At 38.2% G+C, this 22,652-nt stretch overlaps 1 protein-coding gene and 1 pseudogene across 1 annotated transcript in view; one reads left to right on the top strand and one right to left on the bottom strand.

The window, feature by feature from the left end:
* Positions 1-22,652, bottom strand: part of CHODL (chondrolectin) — a 287,033-nt gene that overhangs the window by 228,450 nt on the left and 35,931 nt on the right. The window contains exon 4 of the mRNA XM_036218782.1: positions 16,602-16,668. The gene's annotated coding sequence lies outside the window, so the exon portion shown is untranslated. The remainder of the gene's footprint in view (positions 1-16,601; positions 16,669-22,652) is intronic.
* LOC118602207 lies at positions 10,581-10,699 on the top strand (annotated as a pseudogene).

Here is a 22,652-nt window from a genome sequence, read left to right on the forward strand (position 1 = left end):
TATGAACCGAAGCTGCAGTTCATAGGGTGGAATTATTTCTCTTTCAAGGAAACCTCAATTCTGCTTTGAAGGACTTCCAACAAACAAACTGAATCAGGAAAAACCACATTATCCAGGGTAATCTCCTTTATTTAGTGTCAACTAATTACAGTCTTCTTCTAAAAGTATTGGTTCTAGAGATAAATGTAACCTTAAAAAGGAAAACAGAACTTTGCCTTGTCAAAATAGAAGAGCAACCATCTTTAACAATCAAGGGTTTCACTACACCAGTAAACATTTTGAGACCGCCTGTGAAAGTGGCAGCATTTCTGCACAAACATGACAGAATCCAGTGGAATAAATATGATGACTAATGGGATGAGACAGTGTCGATGATAAGTATAATACCATCGGTACATACCAAAGCGAGATGGGAAGAAATGGTTTATATCATATAATGATTAACCAAATTTAATGAAAAGCAATCCAATAAAGTCAATGTGTGGATTGGGGAAGTAGGGGGAGGGATTTTTTCAGAGAGCTAGATTCCTCACTAGCAAGTAAGAGCAAAAAATAAAAGTCATACAATTTGGGAAACTTAAGAAGCTTAAAAATATACTTTTTTTTTTTTTTTCAGTGGTATAGGTTCGTTCTATTTATACTTCCCGGCTAGGGTTCTGATGTCCAAAAGCGCATCCAGGACATGTGCTTTATGTGCTTTGTTTCATTTAGCTTTGTATCCTTGACCTTTAGCACAGCACCTGGCACACCTTAGGCACTTAATAATCATTGTTAATTATCTGACATATGAATTAAATGGGGTGACAAACTGCGATTAAAAATCCCCAGAAAAACTTTCCACCAATACAAGTTATTTGAAAGGCCTATTAAAATGAAAACGTGAGAAGATAGAAAAGTTTTCCAAAAACTAAAATCATAGTTTATAAAGAGCCAGGTATAAAAAAGAAATCTAGGCTTCAGTGATTAGGGAGATGACATTCAAGCCAACGTGAAGATTATCAGAACCACCGAAATATAAAATGTATCCATGGGGAGACACTGTATTTTTATGAAAAAAAAAAAAAAAAAAAACAATGAAAAAAGATAAGAGAAAACTATTAGTATGGCCTTGGGCAAATAATTTAATCTATTTTAAAAGTTCACAAACCTGAATCACCCTCACTTTGAGTTTTTTCTGCCTGTTCCCAGGACACTGAACACTACTGAGAGAAGACAGAGAGCTATTCAGCCTTAGTACACATAAATTCTTGCAATCTAACTTCAGAAGGGCCTTCTGTATTCAGCAATTCTGTAACCATAACCAGGTTTGCTCTTCTTCATGGCTAGTTCAGAACTTCCCTTTTTTCACTCTCCCCTCCCCTCCACCTCCGTCTATGTTCTCAGTCGTACCCTGTCCTAATTTCTGTGGACTTCATTTCCCATACGTATCAATTATCTCCCCAGCATCTTTTCCATGTTGCTGGGTTCCTACACTTTTTATGATTTCAAATACGCAAATATACAGCGTAACTTTAAAACAAAACATAATAAAACAAAAATCATCTACGGACTCTGTTCACCTTCTAAGTACTGTAGATTTTCTGTGAACTACCAAATTTTTCCAGGTGATCTCTGCCTGATAACTTTTTCTTTACCCTATTGTATAATATCTTTAATTCTTTGAAAAGAATTTAAGGGTTTTCTCTTCTATTTTTCAAATCTACCTTCCAGATTTACTTCATTATTTTTTATAAATGATTTATTCTCCCAAACCAAAACCCATTAAAGTCATTTTGCCAGTTTCTTTTAAATCTTTGTACCTCACAACCCATCAGTCACCAAGTCCTGTCAGTCCCTCCTTGACATTGACTTTTAGATTTATCTCTCATTCTTCATTGTCTAAATCCCTAACCATTCATGTTTGGGATACTGAAATTGCCTACTAGCTAGTTTTCTAGGCTAGGAAATGATTCCAATAAATGATTACAAAATCTCAGTGACTAATAGTATCAGAGTTTTATTTCAAGTTTAAGATACGGGTTGTCAGGGAACTGTGTTTCATTCTTCTTAACTCTGCAATTCAGGTTAATGGAGTAACCCTGGTCTTAAAAGTTACCACCAGTCTGACAGCAAAGAGAAAAGAGAGCTTGGCAAACCACAACTCAGCTCCTAAAGCTTCTGCCTGAAAGTGTCACTCATTACTTTTTATTACTTCCAAATATCATATTCCCTTTCTGTCTTCACGCTCGTCTCCACCTTCAAAACCTTCAACATTCTTCAACATTCTCAGAAGGTATTTCCTTGTATCCATCTAAACATTCCAGATCCCTAATTATTCCTTCCCTAATTACTGTCTGTGCTATAATCTGAGAGATTTAATATATCAGTATACAATGTGAGTATAGATATGGCTAGTTTTCACATTAACGGCATCTATATATCTCCAAATATATTGTAGATATTTCATATCAAGGACAATGCTTAACAGTTGCCATTTAAATCAGGGGTTTTTGCTTATTTCTAAGCAATCTCTAATGTCTCTGACATAAATAAATTTGTAATGTCTCTAAGACACATCATGAGACAGCCATGCTCCTAACTAGTATAAGCTTGGTGGGCGATATAGAGGAAACAGAGTAATAAAAGTAAACGTGGTTAAGATAAACAATCTGAGTTCACATCCATTATTTCACCACTCACTGGCTAGATGACCATTAGCAAGTTACTAGAAAATTTTTTCTGTTTAATGATTACATTAATATTTTATATCATATGATTGTTTTAATGAATAAATGAGTAAATACATAAAAAGTGATTATAAATTGACTAGAACATATTAAGCCTTCAATAAAGATTAGGTGGTGGTATTGCCGCTACTGTTAGTGAGGAGTCTAAAATCTCAATAGAGCTTTGTTATTTCATATTCTCATGATCATCAGAAATAACGTGTATGAGGAAACATATTCTCTATCAGTACTTGCAAATCTGATGTCAGGAAATAGTTGTCAAATATTCCAAGTATTTATTATATTTCTTTTCCTTAGCACTGAGGGCTGCCCAAGATCCATTCAAGGTGTTTAATAAATATTTGTTGATTGGCATAACCTCTCATCTCTCAGCTTCTAAATCTTAAAAATAGGAATAATAGCTGCATACTTAAATTAAAAAGTTATTTTAAATATAAAATTTGAATTTGTTTTAGAAAACAAGATGAAACAAAACATATGCACAAAAATTTCTTTTGATGGGCTATTTGGGGTGATAGGAAAAAGGAAAAAGAAAAGATATAAATTTTGCTAGTCAACATTTTAGAATGTAGAGGTAATATGAGTATATTTTATGAAGATGTTATAACAGTAATAATTAAAAGTGCCCAAATAATATGACATTCTTGCTTTGAAGTTAGAAAAGCAAAAAGTGACATACTTTGAGAAACTATAAGGAAAAAAATCAAGTTCTTGCCATAGCTTGAAAATAAAGGGAGAAAGGAAGAAAGGATCATGGTTAAGAATTAAGCTCAAGCTGAAAACATTTATGAAACAATACTAAAAATCTGGAAGATTTAGAGAACAAGAGTGTAAGTGGCAAGAGGGTAGGTGAGGAAGAGAAAATTAATGAACTGTAATATTAACAAAATAGCTCCCCATTGCCATTTACCAAATTCTGTTAGGTGCTAAAATATTTTTAACTCCAGAAAATTACTTTTCCTATTCTCAGCATTTTGTGGTATATTTTTGTTCATGTATTCTATTTTATTTTACTTATTTGTACTTTTCTATGTTAAAATTAACTTTCAGTGAAATTGGGTTTAGAATTGATAAATTATTAGTGATATTATTCTTGTTGTGAAAGTATACAGTAGCAACCTGACAAAGACATTAGTTTGATGAATATAAATATCCTGTATCTGTTTCTGAAATACATGTTCATTTCAAAACAAAAACACAAAAGTATTGCTTCTGTAGTAGATTTCCATTTGGAAATGTAAAATGTTCTTAACTGAATGTGTGAGCTTTCTAATAAAGGCTATATTTCCTTCTGCCAAACCCTTAGTTTACCAGCACTTGATGTTAGAAATAACTCCTTAGTGAAAAATAACATTGTACCATCACCGGATCTCATCTTTTATGTTAAGTGAGCTTCTAATGACTATGATACATGCATGGGGTTCAGGTTGGAATTTATCACTAATACTATCTTAGCATGGAAATCGAGACATAGATTTATTATGTCTAAGCCTACTTTCTTAAAATACATCATAATACATTATATAGGTTTGAAAGCAAACTCAGCATAGTAACTGTAAATTCACAGTTCATAAGTAAACTGTACTTCACCCATCCCGAACATTCCTCCTCTTCCACGGGCTCTTGGTGGTTTCTACAGCAATGGAAGTGGAAAGAGCTTAATTTTCGGGAAATATGTCTATCCTTTCATTATTCTCCTACTCAAGAATGTTACGTAGTTCATCTTTTTCTATAGCTTCAGTTCCAAAACTTTTTATGTTATGGGTCTAAGATTACTTTCCCAACTCTTAGCCCTCACTATTACCCAATTTGTATTTCTGCTCTAGTCTGTTTTCTGAATGTACCATATTCATCGCTTCTACATCTTTATGCAAGCTGTTTGTCCCAGCACACCCTCCCTGTCTCTCTCTATCCAAGCTTCACTGCACTTTAGGAGTCAGCTCAAGGCCCGTTTTCTGTGTGCAGCCTTCCCCAGAGTCTTGAACTCAAACTGGCCTCCCCTTCTTCAGAAGCTTTTATATCCCAGAGCATCCCACTCGCTCATTTACATTAGTGATCTATACCTTTTATGGTTACCGACGTTTTCATGTGTGCTAGTCTTGAGACTCCAGGGAGATTGTAAATTAATTGAAGACAGGAGTATGATTTATTATTCTTTTAATACTGTGTATTAAATTTCAATACGGTAGAACTAGACAGAATTTCCAAAGAATTGATAAACATGAATGTTAATTCTTAAACTACATTTAAAGACCTGAAAGATTAGAACTCCTTAAATTTAAGCTCGTGCATAATGGCCATCATGCTAAAGAATCTGTTTTGATTCACAGTCAATTTATTCAATATAATGTGACGAGAACCATCGAATACTTCTGCCTGACTCTCCCTGCACTCTTTCCAATAACAATAAGCTAAATTTCCCCCCCATCAAAGTTAGCCTCACAAAAAGGAAGAAAATTTTTATTCTATACTTTGGACAGGTAGAAAAGCAGCTACATCTTCCATTTGTCCTTTTAGGTCTTTATTCATTTATTTAACAACTATTTATTGAAAGCCTACTATATACAAAGGACAAACCTACTAAGGACCAGAAAGCTATCATCCTCTGATCCATTCCCTTATGCCTTGAAAAATCTTCCAGTCTTCACAAATAAAATTCAAATAAATGTAAATACACTCAAGAGAAGAAATACTCTGAACCATTATTAGGTAACACCTTTACCAGGATCACCTGACCTTCTGAGTTAAGAATGTCACCTGGAAGCAAGGGACAGAGAAAGTACTGAAGGAAGATGTGGTAAGTGCTAAAGAAAACCTCACCTATAATCTGGTCTAGGAAACGATAAAAACCCTTTCTGTAGAGGTAAGTAGGGGTTTACTCAACTCTCTTCCATTTCCCTGTTTTGTTAGGGCCAATCTTCAAGTTTTCTTCAAGTTTTTGAAATATATATATTTCAAATATATATACATATATTTTTTGAAGGGCTTTCTACCTGAGATAGATTACAAATGGAGAGGCAATTTCCAAAATGGCCCCCATAAAGTCAATCACAAGCTTTATCTGGTTACAAATCAAATAATTTGAGGAGAGGGAGCTCTTAACATTGTTACCCATAGTAGCTTAAACATTTGTCCTTGTTAAACAATGCATTTTGAGACCCCAAGCAAGTTTGGCTCTTGTGTCTAACTTAAAAGGAAAAAGAATTTTTCATTTCACAAAGGAAAGGCTAAACTTTCATAAAATGCCAATACAAATTTCAGCACGTTGTTTCATTAGTTGAAGTAATACAAATAATCATCAGGTCAGGGGCTGTCCAAGAACCTGCTTTTCAAGATTTTCCTCCTGCTCTTTGAGAACTGAGCTATGCGGTTTTGCTGCCCTCTTGAGGAGAGTCAAGATTCCTTACATCTACTAATTGGACGTTTTCTGATATTCTTCATTATGTTTATTAAAACTGATTTAATTACTGACTATGTTAATCAAGTCACAAATTAAAATAGTAACTATTGCAATAAAAATAGCTCTCTAAACATCTCAAAGAATTTATAATCTCTACATTATTAAACTTCCAAACTAACCAATACAAGTTTTGAGGTCTACTAGTTATGGACAACTAACATGGAATAACTACAAAGTGTGTTCCCCACTTAGAGTCCCAGATTCCTTGTATAAAATGCACTGAATAAAATAGCCCCAAAAGAGGAATCTTTCAAATTCATTATAAACTTTCTTTTATTTGCAGATGAATTTAAAATTTATGGATCTTTTTTCTAGAAATATTGCCATTTCTACAATTTAAATCTTTCTCCCAACTCACAAGAGTAGAGAAGCAAATCACATAATAAGTAGTTCCCAGTTTATTTATTCAACAAGATTCATTCCGAACCTTCTGTGAGCTCTTCCTGAATTATGGCACAGGTTGGATGAGAAACTGATGACTTTAATTCTCTTCTGCCTGCCCTACAATATGCCCTCTGATACTTCAAGTGTGTGACAAAATTTACACACAGCATGAAAGTCAGCTATCAGGAAACTGACCTAGGTGCATTCATCCTCACTCCTTCACCTGAGTAATCAAACCATGACTATGTATAAAAACTCTCTGCCTATACAGTTCAAACGCTCTAAAATTTTAAACTGGAGGAATTGGAGTCAACTTCCAGATTTTCTGCCACAATCACTGCCCCCATACATGTGTTGAGTTATGGCACCGAGCAACCACTAGAGGTCGCATCAGGTGCGCTTTACTGAGGCTGCCCCTCAGCAGAACGGATGAAACAGAGAGCACCTGGACTGTCCTCAGGGCTTTCCTTCCCCCTTTCTTCTACCCACGCAGGTTCCTAGTGCCCCTTCCTTCAGTTTGGTTGCCCAAATCTCCCACTACTGCACTCTTTACCTGAGACTTCCCAGTGTCTTCGGCTCTAGACTATCCTTTTTTATAATTTCTACACCTAGAATGTCTTAATCCTGAGTCCCATAGATGGGAACCTGCTTGATAAGGCGGTATCAAATTGGATTAATTAATTCAGACTACGGGCTTAATGAGTGATAACTGGCTGATATCTTTGTCTACTTACATAGCATTTTTTTTAACAAACCAAATAAAGATCTTCATGGCAATATAGTAATTAAGAGTGCACCTAGTTGAATTTTCAAGATGGATATGACAGTGCATAGAAAAGAAAAACAGATTTTAATTCTCTCGGGACTCATCAATTTCCACCCTGGACCTAGACCTAGATTAAAGTAAACAGCAAGCAAACATTATCTCTCTGTGTTTTTGTTTTTGGTGGTGGTGGTGGTGGTGGTGGTGGTGGTGGTGGTGGTGGTGGTTTTTGCTGTTGTTGTCTTGCTCAGCTAAAAAGTCCTCAGCCTCTTCCAGATGGTGAAAAGTCCAGAGCAGTTCCCCTGATCACATAGCTGCAACTGTCAATTCAAGTTATAACTTCTCCCCATTCCCAGCTCCATCAGCCTCAGAAGCCTGCATTACTAGGTAAATAGAATAAGGCTGACTTTCTTTCTTTTCCCAGCTCACCCCTTCTTTTGCTAGGTCAGGCCTAAGTATGAGAAACCGGCAGGAAAAGGCAGCGTTCTTATGTGATGGTACAATTGTGATACTGTACCACTGCCCTCTGGTCTCCAAGGTTGATTCTTCTCTAAAGGGTGTTTGGGTCAGGCCCTTAGAGACCCTCTCATTGGGGTTCATCAACACCCCCTCCTCCGACAGACCATTTATTATTCCTCTCCCCCCAGCCCACGGGCATCTGACTGTCCATTCCTCTCATGTTTACTTTCACCACTGACAGCAACACTTCATAGTAGAATGAAGAACAGTGTAATAAATTCCCCATGAGACGACCTTTACCCAGCGAGAGACAGTAGACATGAATGAGCTGGCAGATAAATTTCCCTTCCAGACCTCCTTCTGATGGACTAGTCTGTGGCCCAGTTTTTCTTTATGGCCGTGGAGCAGTGGCCCACTTGGCATATCGCCTTGAATTTGCCTCTCGTCTTCATTCTCACTACACTGGGGTACGCCTCTTAATTAAGTAGTATCACCTCAAATTTGCTTAAGACCTTTTTTTTTAATTGGACTTGACTAGAAAACTAGAAAGTATCATATTTCATAAACTTCCCTTTATTGTAGAGCGAATCCAAAGAATTTATCCAGGAAAAAAAAAATAGAAATTTGGAGTTTGCACTGAGACAATTTGGTAAAAGACTGAAAGTCTGTTACTAGTCACAGCATGATTAATTTAGACAGCTGCATACCCACTGTACCAACCTAGATCAGATCAACATCACCTCCTGCCTAGGCTTGTCTCATCAATTCCTAACCTGCTTCAAATCATTCTTAATGCTACGAGAATGACTGCATTGGGGTAGCTAACTGCATTTGGGACCTCTGTTAAAGAGGTCAGTTTCTCACCCTAAACTTCTTAGGAATGAGTCCAGTATGAGTCCCTGTATGTCTCAAACTTCACAAGGCCCAAGTGCTCCTAAACACCCTTCACCTCTTCCAAAGAAGGGGAGGAACAGCATGCCAACAGCACTATCCAAAGAATTCCTGACTCTCAGTTTAATTTAATAAAAATAAATAAAAAATAAAAAGCTGAACACTGCATATGCTTCTCTCTCACACATGGCACAGTTCAACAAGAGACGGAATTTAAATGAAGGCCCCGTTCCATCCTGGCTTTCAGAGACCCAGCTTCCTTCCATCCTATTACAGTCCTATTCTAGATTCTCCACTTCCCACCTGCCAAGAAGCAAAGAAAGACAATATAGAAGATAGTGCGCAAGTGGCTCAGAGGCCCTGCCTATAAGGAGCACATATCACTTCTGCCAAATAGCCCTTGTGATGGTTAACTGTCATGTGCCAACCTGGAGGGTGTTTTGGCTGAGATTGATGTTTAAACCCATGGACTCTGAGAAAAGCAGATTCCTCTCCAAAATGCAAATGGGCCTCACTCAATCAGTTGAAGGCATGAAAAAATAAAAAGAGCAGCCTCCCTGAGTAAGAGGGAATTCTCAAGCAGACTGCCTTTGGACTTCATCTGTACCATTGGGTCTACAGCCTGCAAGCCCTCATTGCAGATTTTGGACACGACAGCCTCTGTAATCTTGTCAGCCAACTCCTCATAATAAATCATGTATATCCTGATGGTTCTGTTTCTCTGGAGAACCCTGACTAATACATCTTCTTGCCAAAACTCAGGGATATGAGCCCTAACTGCAAGGGAGCTTGGAAATGTGGCTAACATGCCCTGGAAAAAGAGGTGAGTAATGAACAGTGAGTGCCAGCCATTTCTGAAACAGACATTTGATCACTTAACTTCTCTGTGATAAATCCGTCAGAGACTTCCCATTGCCCATGGAACAATGATGTCCAAAGCCAAGATCAAGTCATAGGTGCTCCAAATTCTTACATTTATCTACATCTGCAACGGAGCTTCTAATCACCTCCCACGAGCAGTATACACTGTTAAATTTCTTTTGATGTGTCCCACAACCTACTGACTCCAGGTCTTCCTAAACACTGTTAATAAAAGCTGCCACTTGCCGAGCACTTACTGTCTGCCAAGCACTATCTACCCCAAAACACTCAAGTGTATTTTTCATTTAATTCTTACAACAACCCTGTGAGATAAGTTATTATGACTAATTTTACAGATAGAAAAATTGTAGCACAGAGTAGGTCGGTAATTCATCCAAGGTTAGAAAGCAAATAAACAGTAAAAAGAATGTAAATTCACAGTAAAAAAAGAATGTAAATTCTTCATCTAACTTGAAAATCCCCTTCGCCTCTTTACCATACTCCACCATCAGCCCCTTCATCTACCTAACATCTTATCATCCTTAGGATATCAATGTAAATCTCACCTCTTTCAGGAGCCATTTATGACCCCACGGACTTCACCAGGTCTACCCACTAAAGCTTTTGTGATATGCTTCATCTCCCGCATCATAGCACATTTATTGTAACTACTTGTCCAATTGTAAATCATCTCACTTAGAGTTTAATTTCAGGGATGGAATAAGTACACACACACACACAACAAAATATTTTATTTATAATTGTAAAAAAAAAAAAGATGAATATGTAGAGTACTAAATATCTCTCATTTACCCCTCCAAATCCACTCTTGATCCTTTCTCAGTTTAGGCTGTTACTGCGAAGCACCATAGACTGGTGAACTATAAGCAATAGAAATTTATTTCTCAGCTTTGAAGACTGGAAGTCCGAGATCATGGTGGCAGCCTGGTCAGGTTCAGGTTCTTGTGATAGCACTCTTCTAGGATGTAGACTGGTGACTTCTCATTATTCTCACATGGTAGAAACAGGCAAGAGAGTCTACAGCCATGCCACCCTGAACGAGCCTGATCCCGTCTGATCTCAGAAGCTAAGCAGGGTCGGGCCTGGTTAGTGTTTGAATGGGAGACCACATAGGAAAACCAGGTGCTGTAGGTGTAATAAATAAATAAATAAATAAATAAATAGGGATTGTAAGCTGACAAAGTCCTTGTAGTCTGTGAAGTCAACCAAGGGTTATGAGAGAGAGAGAGAGAGAAAACAAGCAAGAGAACTTTCTGGGGTTCCTTTTATAAAACCTACCCTCATGACCTAACTACCTCCCCATCTCCTAATACCATCACATTGGGGGGTGGTGGGGGGTGGGATTTCAACATGTTTGCTGGGGGGACATAAATGTTCAATCCATTTTACCCTTTCTACTCTGTGCCCAAGAAGGCTGACATTTGCAGGCCACATCAATGACCTCCCTTGCCCTCTGGCTCCTGTAGTGTTCGTCCCATGGGAGGGCACTGACAGGGAACCAGATGACAAGACAAGAGCAAGGTCTAGTTATCTCCATCTTGGGTTTTCTCTGTCCTTCTACAGATCGCCACAGCTCCTATAGGGTAGACCTCTCCTGTAAGTGTGTAAAATTTATATGAAGAAACTCTAAAATACTATTAATGAACACAAAAATAGGTATGAAAAATGGAAAAGCATATCTTATTCTTGAATAGGAGGAATCAACATAAGAAAGGTGCAAATCTCCATTCATTAATCCATAATTTTATATTGATTCTAGTAAAAATACTAGCAATACTTTTAACTAAAGAAGCTAATCTTAAGGTTTATATTAAAATATGACAAGCAAAAAAAAACAGAAAAATTCTGATAACAAGGAGGAACTAGCTGTACTAATTATAAAATATATTAGAAAGCTATAATATTAAGAATAGCACAGTACCTGCTCAAGAATTGATAAAAAAAATTCATTGGGATAAAAGAGAAAGTCCAAACATAGACCTAAGTATATAATTTAGTATGTCATAAAAGGGTTATTTCAAATCAGTTAGAAAAGATGAATTATTCAACAAATGATTTGGAGAAAATCTAGATATTAACTGGAAAAAAAGTAAGCTTTCTTCTCTTTTTTTTATTTTCGTTTTGTTTTTTTTTTTGTAGATATATTGAGGCATAATTGATAGACAGAAACTATACATATTTAATATAATTTCATGAGTTAGGATATATGTACACACCTGTGAAATCACTATAATCAAGGTAATAAACATATCCGTCACCTACAAAAGTTTCCTTGTGTCTTTTTTTTCATTTTTTGTTGTTTATGTTTTCATTTGACGGTGAGGAAGGGGTTGCAGGACACTTAATATGGGATCTGCCCTCTTAACAAGTATTTAAGTACACAATACTCTATTGTTAATTACAGGAGCTACGTTACACAGTAGATCTCTAGAACTTATTCATCTTGTAAAACTGTAATTTTATATCCACTAAACAACAACTACTCTCTTCCCCTCCCTCTGTCTTCGGCAACTACCATTCTATTTTCCTGCCTCTGTAAGTTTGACTATTTTAGACACCTCATAGAAATGGAATCATAACAATATTTGTCTATGACTGGCTTATTTCACATATATGTTCCAGATCCATCCATGTTGTTGCAACTGACTGGATTAAAACTATGTTGTTCTTTTTTAAGGCTGAATATTACTTCAATGTACGTATATACTACATTTTCTTTACCCATTCATCTGTAAATGAACTTTTGGGCTGTTTCCATGTGTTAGTTGTTGTGAACAGCTGCAATGAACACGGGAGTGCTAATATCCCTTTGAGATTCTGATTTCTTTTGGATCCATACCCAAAAGTGGGATTGCCGAATCACATGACAGCTATTTTTAATTTTTCAGGAAACTCCGTACTGTTTTCCTTTTCTCAATCTCAGTTCATTTGTGCTCCCTTATCCCTTTTTCCTGAGGCTCTGTTTAAATTCTGTGGTTATTTGTAGTACCTAGGCAACAAAAGAAGATCATCTAGTTCTGTGTGTCATCTGAGCCTAGTGGCATACACTAGCATATCCACTGCCTCCTTCTGGTCCTTGGTGCAGACAGAGCGTATGGGGACATGCCTTATCCCTGGTGCGTGGCCCCTTCACGTCCAACACAATCTCTGCTGCTTCTGGGAGACTTCTGAGGGTTCAGACATATTCCACATCAGTACCATGCTGGAGTACAAGACAGCCATGTGACTGTCTAAGGTGCCACATCTCTAGTCATGACATGCAGTCATTTCCTCCAAATACAGCACTTCGAGAAAATGGTTGCGCTAAGTGTTCTTAGTCATCCTATATACGTATACCATTCGAGATTACAGTATTAGTAGGCTCCAGGTTTCTAGAGATCAAAGACGGGCAACAGCATGTATATAAGTCAGGATCCAACCAGGAAACAGAAACAGATGGGACCTTACGATCTGCCCAGTGCTCTTAATCACACATTCCACAAATTCATTTGAAATATTACTATTTACCTGGAGAAACTCTACCCTACTCCCATCCCCAGCTCTGCATTTTTATTTTAGGGGGTCTTAGCATTTTGGAAAAGAAAAGTCAAGGAAAGAATGGGAACCAATTTGATTTCACCAAACCTATACCTTCCACATCCTATCCAGCAATGAGCACAGAATAACAAGGCTGCTTGAAGACAGGAAAGAGAAGAAGAGGGAAGGTAAAAATGAGGGTGAGAAGGAGGGTTTGGATTTCAAAGATCTATACAGTGCCATATTTATCATATAAAAAGATCCTTTAAAAGGACATTGTACACCACAAAGAAAACAACGAGAGAATCGACTGATCTGCTTGACAATAATAATAATAATTAAGCACACCTAAGAATGAAAGAGAGAAAACAGAAAAAGTAAATTCTTTGGGCTTTCCTGAGAAATTCATCTGGATGACTTTTATTATAAACTTCTATTTCCAATTGTATATACGGAAGTACTTTATTAAATCTACGGCAATAACCATTCTCGACTAACACCCTCCCTTTCATTTTCCTCTTAAAAAGAAGCTCTCCTCCCCATCTATGTTCTTCACTTCAAAGTGTCACCACTAGGACCTTAATTCAACCAACAACCCTCCCAGCATCTCCACTGGCTCCTTCCTCTCCTTATACCAACATGCTAGGGCCTCTTGTCTTGTATGTACCTTCAGCCCATCCCACGTATATGTTCCAGACCATCTTCCTGCCTTATCAAAACCCGCAGCCTTACTCCAGCCCTAGGGCCATCTTAAACCTCACTTTCTTCATTTGTAAGTGGACATTTTAATAGTCCATCTCTTAGGGAATTATCACATTAAAACAGATAGTACATGTAATGCAATTTCCTTTTTGACTGTAAAATATAATATGTACCTCTTGCTCTTGAATTCGAGCTCTCCAAATTATGGCACTTTAAGAGAATGGTCATGCTAAGTGGTCTTAGTGGTTCTATCCATGTATGTCACTCGTAATTAAAGTATTACTAGGTTCCAAGGCTTGTAAAGATCAAAGGCAGGCAGCACAGTATGGAAATCCAGATCTAACCGGGAATCACAAACCACTCCGAGCATTTAGGTCAGAAGGAATTTTGTGCAGGAAACTGATAATACAAGTGAGGCAAGAGCTGAGAAGCCAAATAGGGTTGGTGAGGTAACCCGACTGGCACCAACAGGCTTGAGGAACAAGACAGGAGGCGGTGTTACCAGAGCTCTAGGCCTGCATCACCCCGGAGAACCTAGAACCAAGGTGAGCTTCATCACAGACAGTAGGAGCCACAGAGGAGATGCAGCCACGCCCAGAAATGCCACTTGGGGCAGAGACAGAGGGAAAATGCCCCAGTTGCCTGTGTGTTTCTCATCCCCGCAGACCCCAGCAACCCGCCTTGCTGTCCTTCTGTGGCCTCACTCTTGCCCTGTGGTCCTGACACTTACCCTTCTTCCCTGTTTTAAACTTGGCTCAGGTGGCCCTCACATCCCTGCATCTCCAGATCCTAGCCCATCCTCACAACGCAAGCGGCCCAGCTCCCAAGACCTCGCTTGAGTGGGATTTCTGTCACTGGCAAATGAAAGAGTCCTGACCCAATTCACAAATATCAACGTGGTCTGTCATTTGCTCTGTAAATCTTTGTGCCTAAGAATAATCTTTTTTTTTTTTTTATGCACTTTCTGACTTTCAATTCATTTTCATCACCAGCCGTATCTCTTGACATTCTTTGGGGAGTTATTTTTCATAAAGAAACATAGTTTTAATACTTTATCAGCCATTATGTTCATAAGGACAAGCAGGAATAATAAAACCCTTGTAAACTAGAAAAGCTACACAATCTTCCAGGCTTAAGGAAAAAGAAAAACACATTTTTAAGCTGGGGGAAGGGAACATCAGGGGAAAGCACAGCAAGGCATCAGGACATCTGATTTGGCAGTTGGACACAGCGAGTATACACGCAGGCTCTGGAGCCAAGGTGACATCTGCCGGTCCCGTGACCATCTTAAGCCTCGATTTCTTCATTTGTAAATGGACATTTTAATAGTCCATCGCTTATGGAGTTATCATATCAAAACAGATAATGCATGTAAGGCAATTTCCAAAGTTCCTGGCACATCGTTAAACTGATAAAGCACCAGCTATTTTTTTCAATTGCTGTTAGAAGTGGCAGAGGGTGAGAACAGATGGAAGGCAGAAACTGGCATTACCTAAGGCATTAGAAAATAAGTGAAGCGTGGATTTATGGAATTGTTGGTCAAAACATATGCCTGTCATTTTTAGCAAATTAATAAAGGATTCTCCTCATAGCCACTTCAGTGCCTGAGGCAAAAGGAAAACTTGGTAATCCTAATCTTGTATTCACTTCAAATTCTGATATTTTGTTCATCATGTACTTTTACATTAATTTTTAGTTTCCAAACATTGCATGAAATATTCTTCTTGATTACTGAGGTTTTTTTGGCACCCCATTAAATTTCGTACCCAAAGTGGGGGCCTCACATGCATTGCCCTAATTCCAAACCTTCTGGAATAAAGTTTAAGTACCAGGAACTTATATAGTTGTGCCAAGATATTAGTCAGGATGGAGAGAGTGGGTTGTCTTCTCATCTGTCAACACAAGCATTCTTTGAGATGCATGTTGCTTACCTGGTTGCATGTTGCAACTTGATCCACCTAGAGTGCTGGCAGGTCATCAACTGACCTCATCTCCGAGACCATTCAAACTTGGTCCACACTCAATCACTTCCATGCCCTCTCCAGGATATTCAGAAAGCTCTGATCTGTAATCCCATGTCTCTCTGTGGCCGCGGGTCAATTATTAGGATTCTCATAGATACTTTACCACTTCTGGCCTGCTCTGGGATGCATGGAAGTTGTTCTACTCCTTCCCATGGCACGAAGAGGCAGGAGCCGTGGGAAGCTGACTAAGGCTCATGCCCTGCCTGCACCACACCACGAACTTTGCAATTGATGTGAAATTTCAGAAGATGTCTGGTCCTTAGCAATTCATCTAGTTTCCCAGGTCACTTCTGGGAATGGAGGCACAGGTCTAGCGGGCGCTGATAAATATTTAACAACTAGCTCTTCTGGGTGGATTGGAAGAGCATTTGCTGATCTCCAGAGAGTAACACTCTCACTCTCCACAGCCGATTTCCAATCACCAAAGTGATACCAACACGCTCACAAAACTCCTAAACATCTAACAATTGGCTCTTGAAAGCTGGGACAAGGCAGGTCTAGCACACTGCGGCACAGATCCCCTCGATTTCAGAGCCCCCAAGCCTATCCAAGGTCTCTGTCACCCTAGGATGGCAGTCAAGGAAGGCCAAAAAGCAGTGTCAGGCTCTAGTTTTCAGTGGCAGCCTCACACTTGGACTCTTGTTGACCTTCTCACTTTCTTCCTTCTGGGCTGAGAGAGTCAGGAACAGAAAAACAATGCTTTATCTAATCTTTCAAATCCACTGTTCAGGACAAACTCCTGGACACAGAGATAGATTAGCCGAGCACTTAACTCTTTTCATCATCTGACTTACCTGTGTTGTCCCTTCCCAAAGGCAATGAATGCATAACTTTTCAAGTGGAAGAACCAGTTCAGGAGATCTGAAAGGAAAAAAAGCATCAGTTCATATCTCAGTATATATTATTCCACCGCCTAATCAAAACAATCTCCAAAAGATAAGTGAAATAATGATCTCTTATTTAACAATTTATAATTTGTTTGCTCGAAACAGATGTATTGCAGCTATGACATGCTCATCAAATGTCAGGGTCTGTGCTAGGTACTAGATATATAAAGATGAGTAAGGCCACCTAATCTTGAGTTCACAAATCTCACACATATATATTCTCTAATTAGAGTATTGGTTAAATATATATATATGTACATATATATACATATATACACTTATACATAATTATTATAAACCATAAGTGTGTAAACTATATACATACCACATATAAAGTATACATGTATACACACATTATACATATATACATATATAGTGTATAGTGTATATAAACTTAGGTGTTAACACTTTTTAAAAAAGTGATTTATCATTAAAAAAAAATCACCTTTAGAGGTGCAGCGGGGAGTTCTATGTAAGGAAGAGGCTTCTAGATGCTGGCCAAGCTCTATTTCTTGATACAGGTGGTAGTTACATTGGACTTAACTGGTCATTACAGATCTAGTTTCATGCCCTTTTTATTTTCTTATTTTTTATTTATATTTTATTATTTTTTTTAAAAATCTCCCCTAAGTGATTTTGCCATGTGACTGTCAAGAATTTTTTCTTTTTATACCATATATTTTTCAATCCTAAGAACAATCTTATCTAGGTTTCTGGCGAGTTGAGAGTTTTTCATATTTTCAAGAGCAGCTGCGGAGAAACAATATCTTCGCATGTCTCCTTAACAATGATATACATGCAGCCTTGGTTTTCTTTTCTAAATAGCAATGGATATATTTTATCCTTCTTTCCAAGTAGATATTAAATTACACTGAGATCAGTGTTCACTGTGACCCAATCTTTCCCACTGGTCTAGGATTGGGACTGGGTGTCTCCATGCAGACCTATGAATAAAGGAAGCTTGGACCAGTAAGAGTAGGCAGTAACCCAAGAATCAGGGCATAGGGTAAGGATGTTCCCATAAACAAAAAGGGAAGTAACAAAAGGGAAATCTGCAAAAAATTTTAGTCCTCAGATCAGAGACTAGTGCCTAGATGTTCAAAAGGCTCATGTCAGACTCCTGACTCAGCTCCTTACTAATTATACGACCTGAAGCAACTCACCCCACCTCTGAGCCTGCTTCCTCGTCTGTGAAGAGGCAGAATAATAATAGTAACTTCTTTGGGGTGGGGGGAGAGGGGGTTATAGGACTATAATAATGTATGTTGAGTGCTTGGTAAATGTAAGCGTACATTATCATGGCAATATGTTCATTTTAAGAGAATTTCACACTAAAACAATTGACCTGTTTTCTAGATTTATTTTGTTGGCATTTTATCTGGAAACTTCCCAGAAGTTAACAATGTATTTATTATTCAGGGATAGAGAGATGCTTTAGGTTGTCTAATAGCTGATGCTAAAAGAAACAAACAATTATAATCAATTTACAGATCCCATCTAGAACACACATTATGCAATATCCATTTGTCGTTAAAAATAACTGAATATAAAAATATTATTTTCGAGTTGCTTTGAGTGAGAATTCTAACATACATTTCTAAAAACCCACAAAAATACTTAAACTCACATTTGTGGAAGACATAAGGGAAGTTTTACATTCTGTTGTTCTACTTTTGCTTTCAAGACTCAGGTATTCAGCGAGGCTGTTAGGGCGAAATCCCATGAAAAGCTCCACATTTTATAGGACGGTAGAGAGGTCTCAGATCAATCAACTAAGTGCCAGGAACTTGGTTTCAGAAACATTTCAATCCTTGACATAGACTAACTTCACTGTAACGCTCAATAGTTACTGTGCCCATACTCCAATGGATTTTGCTACCTAATTTTCCAAAACAATGGTTGAAAGAAAATTTTAAAACTCCAGGCAATTTGTCCCTGACTTATACAGTCTCACCTAGGAACACAGCTGGGGCAGGTACTGATGCGATCATTCTACCACGCTCCCTACAGCACCTTTTCTGCCCTCCACCCACCGCACTGACACTACTCCCTTCCGGCGCCCAAGTATTTGTTCCAGGGATTTCTTCAAATCCCAAATCCTTACATAATGCTTGAAATTTCATGTGATTCCGATGCAGGAAAGGAGCAGGAGTCCCCTGTCATTACCTCAGCCGTCTGATAACCTCCACTCCCCCTTCCCCTTTATTAACTTTAGTAATGAAAAAAATAACCCCACGCCCAATCTTAAAAACCCCCTTCATTAATCAATCAACAAATTCTACTTTCTTACCTATCAATCTAATCAATGAACAACAACTACTTCATCGTGTCGCTACTGTCCTTACTATTTTACTTAATCACCCCTTCCTCTCTCAGTCCTAAGCCCCTTCTCCTCGCTCAACCACCCTCTAGAAAGAACTTTCCCACCGACCTGTGTGAAGCAGGCTTCTCTCTAGACCTTCTCATTATTCCATCGCAACACCGTTTGAGTCTTTCATAATCTTTATGCCAATATAATTGTTTAATGTTTCTTCTTTAGTGTTGATGATCCTTGTTTATAATTCCAAAAGGCATTTTGAGCACCACAGGGCAGGATCTCGTCTGCCTTGTCCACCTCATTGTCCCAGCACCTAGCCCAACACTTAACATACAGTCTGTCAAAAACGGGGAAGGATCAGAGATTCTACCCTATTTGCAAGCTAATAAATTAGGCTGCCACAGTTTCATAGATACTGATAGAAGCCACAAGACTATGGATCAGAGAAGTACAGTTTATTAATCACAACAGCAGCAGTAGTCACAGTATTGGCATTTTTGCACCAGGTCCCTGAGCCCCAAGTCCTACAGGGTAACGCGAAAAGGACCAGATGACATCTGCACGCACGGTGGGTTGTGATAAAAAAAAAAAAAAGTTCCCTAAGTATAGAGAATCCAAAATGTTACAATGGGCAGTAAGTGTTCCTGCCCTTCGCTCCAAAGGGAGACACGATCTCTGTCTTCCAAGGCCATTCACTATAGGAACACCGTGAAAGGACACTCTGGGTCAAAGGCAGCCAGTGCCTCTCTTGCAAGATGTGCAGAAACACAAGAGACCCTGGAAAACTGCCGACAAGTAAAGAATCAAAAAATATTTGTTGATTGAATGAATAATGAATCAGAGGTAGAATTAAAAGTATAAAATAAAGGAAAAAGTAAAGTAAAATAAAATAATAAAATAAGATAGGAAACCTCTTTTTTTCTCAAAGACACCTCTTTACCTAATGGTATGCCGGCAAAATGTTTAACTACTAACTCCTGGAGGGAAAGGAGGGCCTTGATTTGTAGCATTTTTCAATTTCCTTGGCAAAAACATTCCCGTCATGACCAACTACAAGCTGCTGATATCACTGAATGCAGAGCTGGTGAGAGCAACACACCATTATATAGTATGTCCACCGTACGAATACCAAACATCTCAATGGGTGATTTTACTACTAATGATATAGTAAAAATGCAGTAAAATAACTAGGAAACGATGAGTTTGAGTGTGTTTTCCTAGTTTTAAAAGCAATTTTAAGTTCATATGGTCTAATTTTTAATAATGTCTGTGTTTAACAAGTGGCTCGCCAATTCTTGAAAACTTAAAAATAGACTCTTACGAGTGGGTACAAGCCTGCTCCAGCAGACCACAGCTATCCCCTCCCTGACTTTGGTCTCATTCTTGTTCCTCCGGCCTCCATTCCTAGATCTTCTTTCTATTTCTCTCAAACCTGGCTCCTCATCCTGCTTCTCAAGGCTGAGCTCAGCCTCACTTCTTTTCACCACTCCCACCCACCCGGTCCCATTCCTGAAAGCCTTCAGGTCTCTACGTCACCACCCCAGCCCCTCTCCCACCCACACACGCACAACACACACAACACGCACACATACATGTCCAGCCCGCAGAAGCACCCTGGAGAAGAATCTGGGAAATTCCACTTAGCTTTCCTCAGTAATTAAGGCCACAGCAGAGGAGAGGGGTATGCATTCTCAACACATTTTCTCATGGAAACATCAGCACAACTTTTTGTTAGGCTCTATTACTTTGGGTGCCATATTTTAAGTACATCATGTATTATAATAGGGATTTATAAACAAATCTGAGGTGCTGATCTCTCTTCCTGTATGAAAAAAATGCATTTGGTTTTCCAAATTTAGAAAGAAACTTTGGGAACCTACTCAAATAGAAGACTACTTGATATGTATTTATATACATTTTATTTATTGAACTATGTCCACCAGAGGGCAGCAAAAAAAAAACTGTATGTAAAAACATTTACTCAATAATGAAATTAAGAGTAAACCTGTATTACTATTGGCTGATAAACAGGAAATTATTAGAGTCCTGGAGAGCAACGTGACTTCAAGTTTATGTGACCAAAAACAAACAAACAAACAAACAACAACAACAAAAACATCTAGGAGATTTTCTTAAAACTAAAGGGAAAAAAGCATGAATGCATAAATGTTCCTATTTCTTTTTTGAGAGTTTCCATATTATGGAGAAAGATCATTTCATTTTTTTTTTTTACTTCAAAGCCTCAATATTAACTTTCATGGTAGTTTTAATTGATCTTTTAAACATATATTATTTGAACACTTTTTATGTTTAAAACGTTGCGCTAGCAATTACTACTTCTGAAGCATAACTTGAGGAATACAGAAATGACAGCCTGTCTTTATCAGGGTTCTCCAGAGAAACAGGCCAACGGGAGATATATATGTATAAAGAGATCTATTTTAAGAAATTGGTTCGTGTAATTACAGAGGATGGCAAGTCAGGAACCCGTAGGGCAGGTCGGCGAGCTGGAAATTCAGGCAGGAGTTAACACTGTGGTCTTCAGACATAATTTCTTCTCTAGGAGACCTCAGCTTCTGCTCTAATGGCCTTCACTTGACTATGTGAGCCCCACCCACATGATTGAGGTTAACGTCCTTTACCTAATGTCAGCCAATGGTAGATGTTCACCACATCTACACGAAGAGGCTTCACAGTAACACCTAGATTAGATTTTAATGAAGTACTGGGTACTACAGACTAGCCAAGTTGACACGTAAAATTAACCATCACGTGGTTCCAAAAACATCTCCCCTCTCCAGGCGCCCTGTCCCAGAAATGTCACCCTTGGGAAACCATGCTTTGACTCATGGGTTACTCCTCCCAGATATCATCTTTTAAAACATGTACATCCCTGGTAGGTTAATAGACCTAGTGAGACACTAATATGTGCCTGTCAGGTTATCACATACACTGCTCCAGACAGAAGAGTCTGTGGAGTCCTGAAAGCAGAGTAGCAGGAGGTTCTAAATGCTAAAAGGGAAGCTGTGACTTATCATCCACAACCACCAATTTCCTAATTTTACATACAATTTCCCCTCTCCGATGGTGTTCGTATTTTTGGTATGTTGTGAGAAACTATATTGTTGTTTTTAGAAACTAAATCTAACTTGTAACTCGGCAACTAAGCAACGACAGCATGATGTCTCTCTCTCTAACTCCTGTTCTGTGTGCTCTGCAAAGTTTCAGTTCAAAATGCTTTGCTTGTTCTTCAATAAAGAGTCCTCAAAACAATGCATGACCTGACTCTGATAATGAGGAAACATGAGACAAGCCCCAAATGAAAAATGTTCTACTAAAAATGGGGGGAGTGTGTTCTTTAAAAATGTCAATATCATAAAAGACCAAAAAAAAAAAAAAAAAGGCAAAGAGGAATATAGACAGTGGATTGGGTTTTTTCTTTGGTTGGTTTGGTATTTTGTTTCATTTTGTCTTGGGTTTTTGTTTTGTTTTGAGTTTGATAAATTCTGTGACTGTATATGGAAGAGTCTCCATACTGTTAGAGGTAGACCGAGTTCAGAAAAAAATATAAAGAATATGTAGATATGAGAAGAAAGAGGAAGAGATGAAGCAAATGGAACAAAACGCACATGAACCAGGGT

This window comes from Rousettus aegyptiacus, unplaced genomic scaffold (genome assembly GCF_014176215.1).
Source record: "Rousettus aegyptiacus isolate mRouAeg1 unplaced genomic scaffold, mRouAeg1.p scaffold_m13_p_4, whole genome shotgun sequence".
Lineage (NCBI taxonomy): Eukaryota > Metazoa > Chordata > Mammalia > Chiroptera > Pteropodidae > Rousettus > Rousettus aegyptiacus.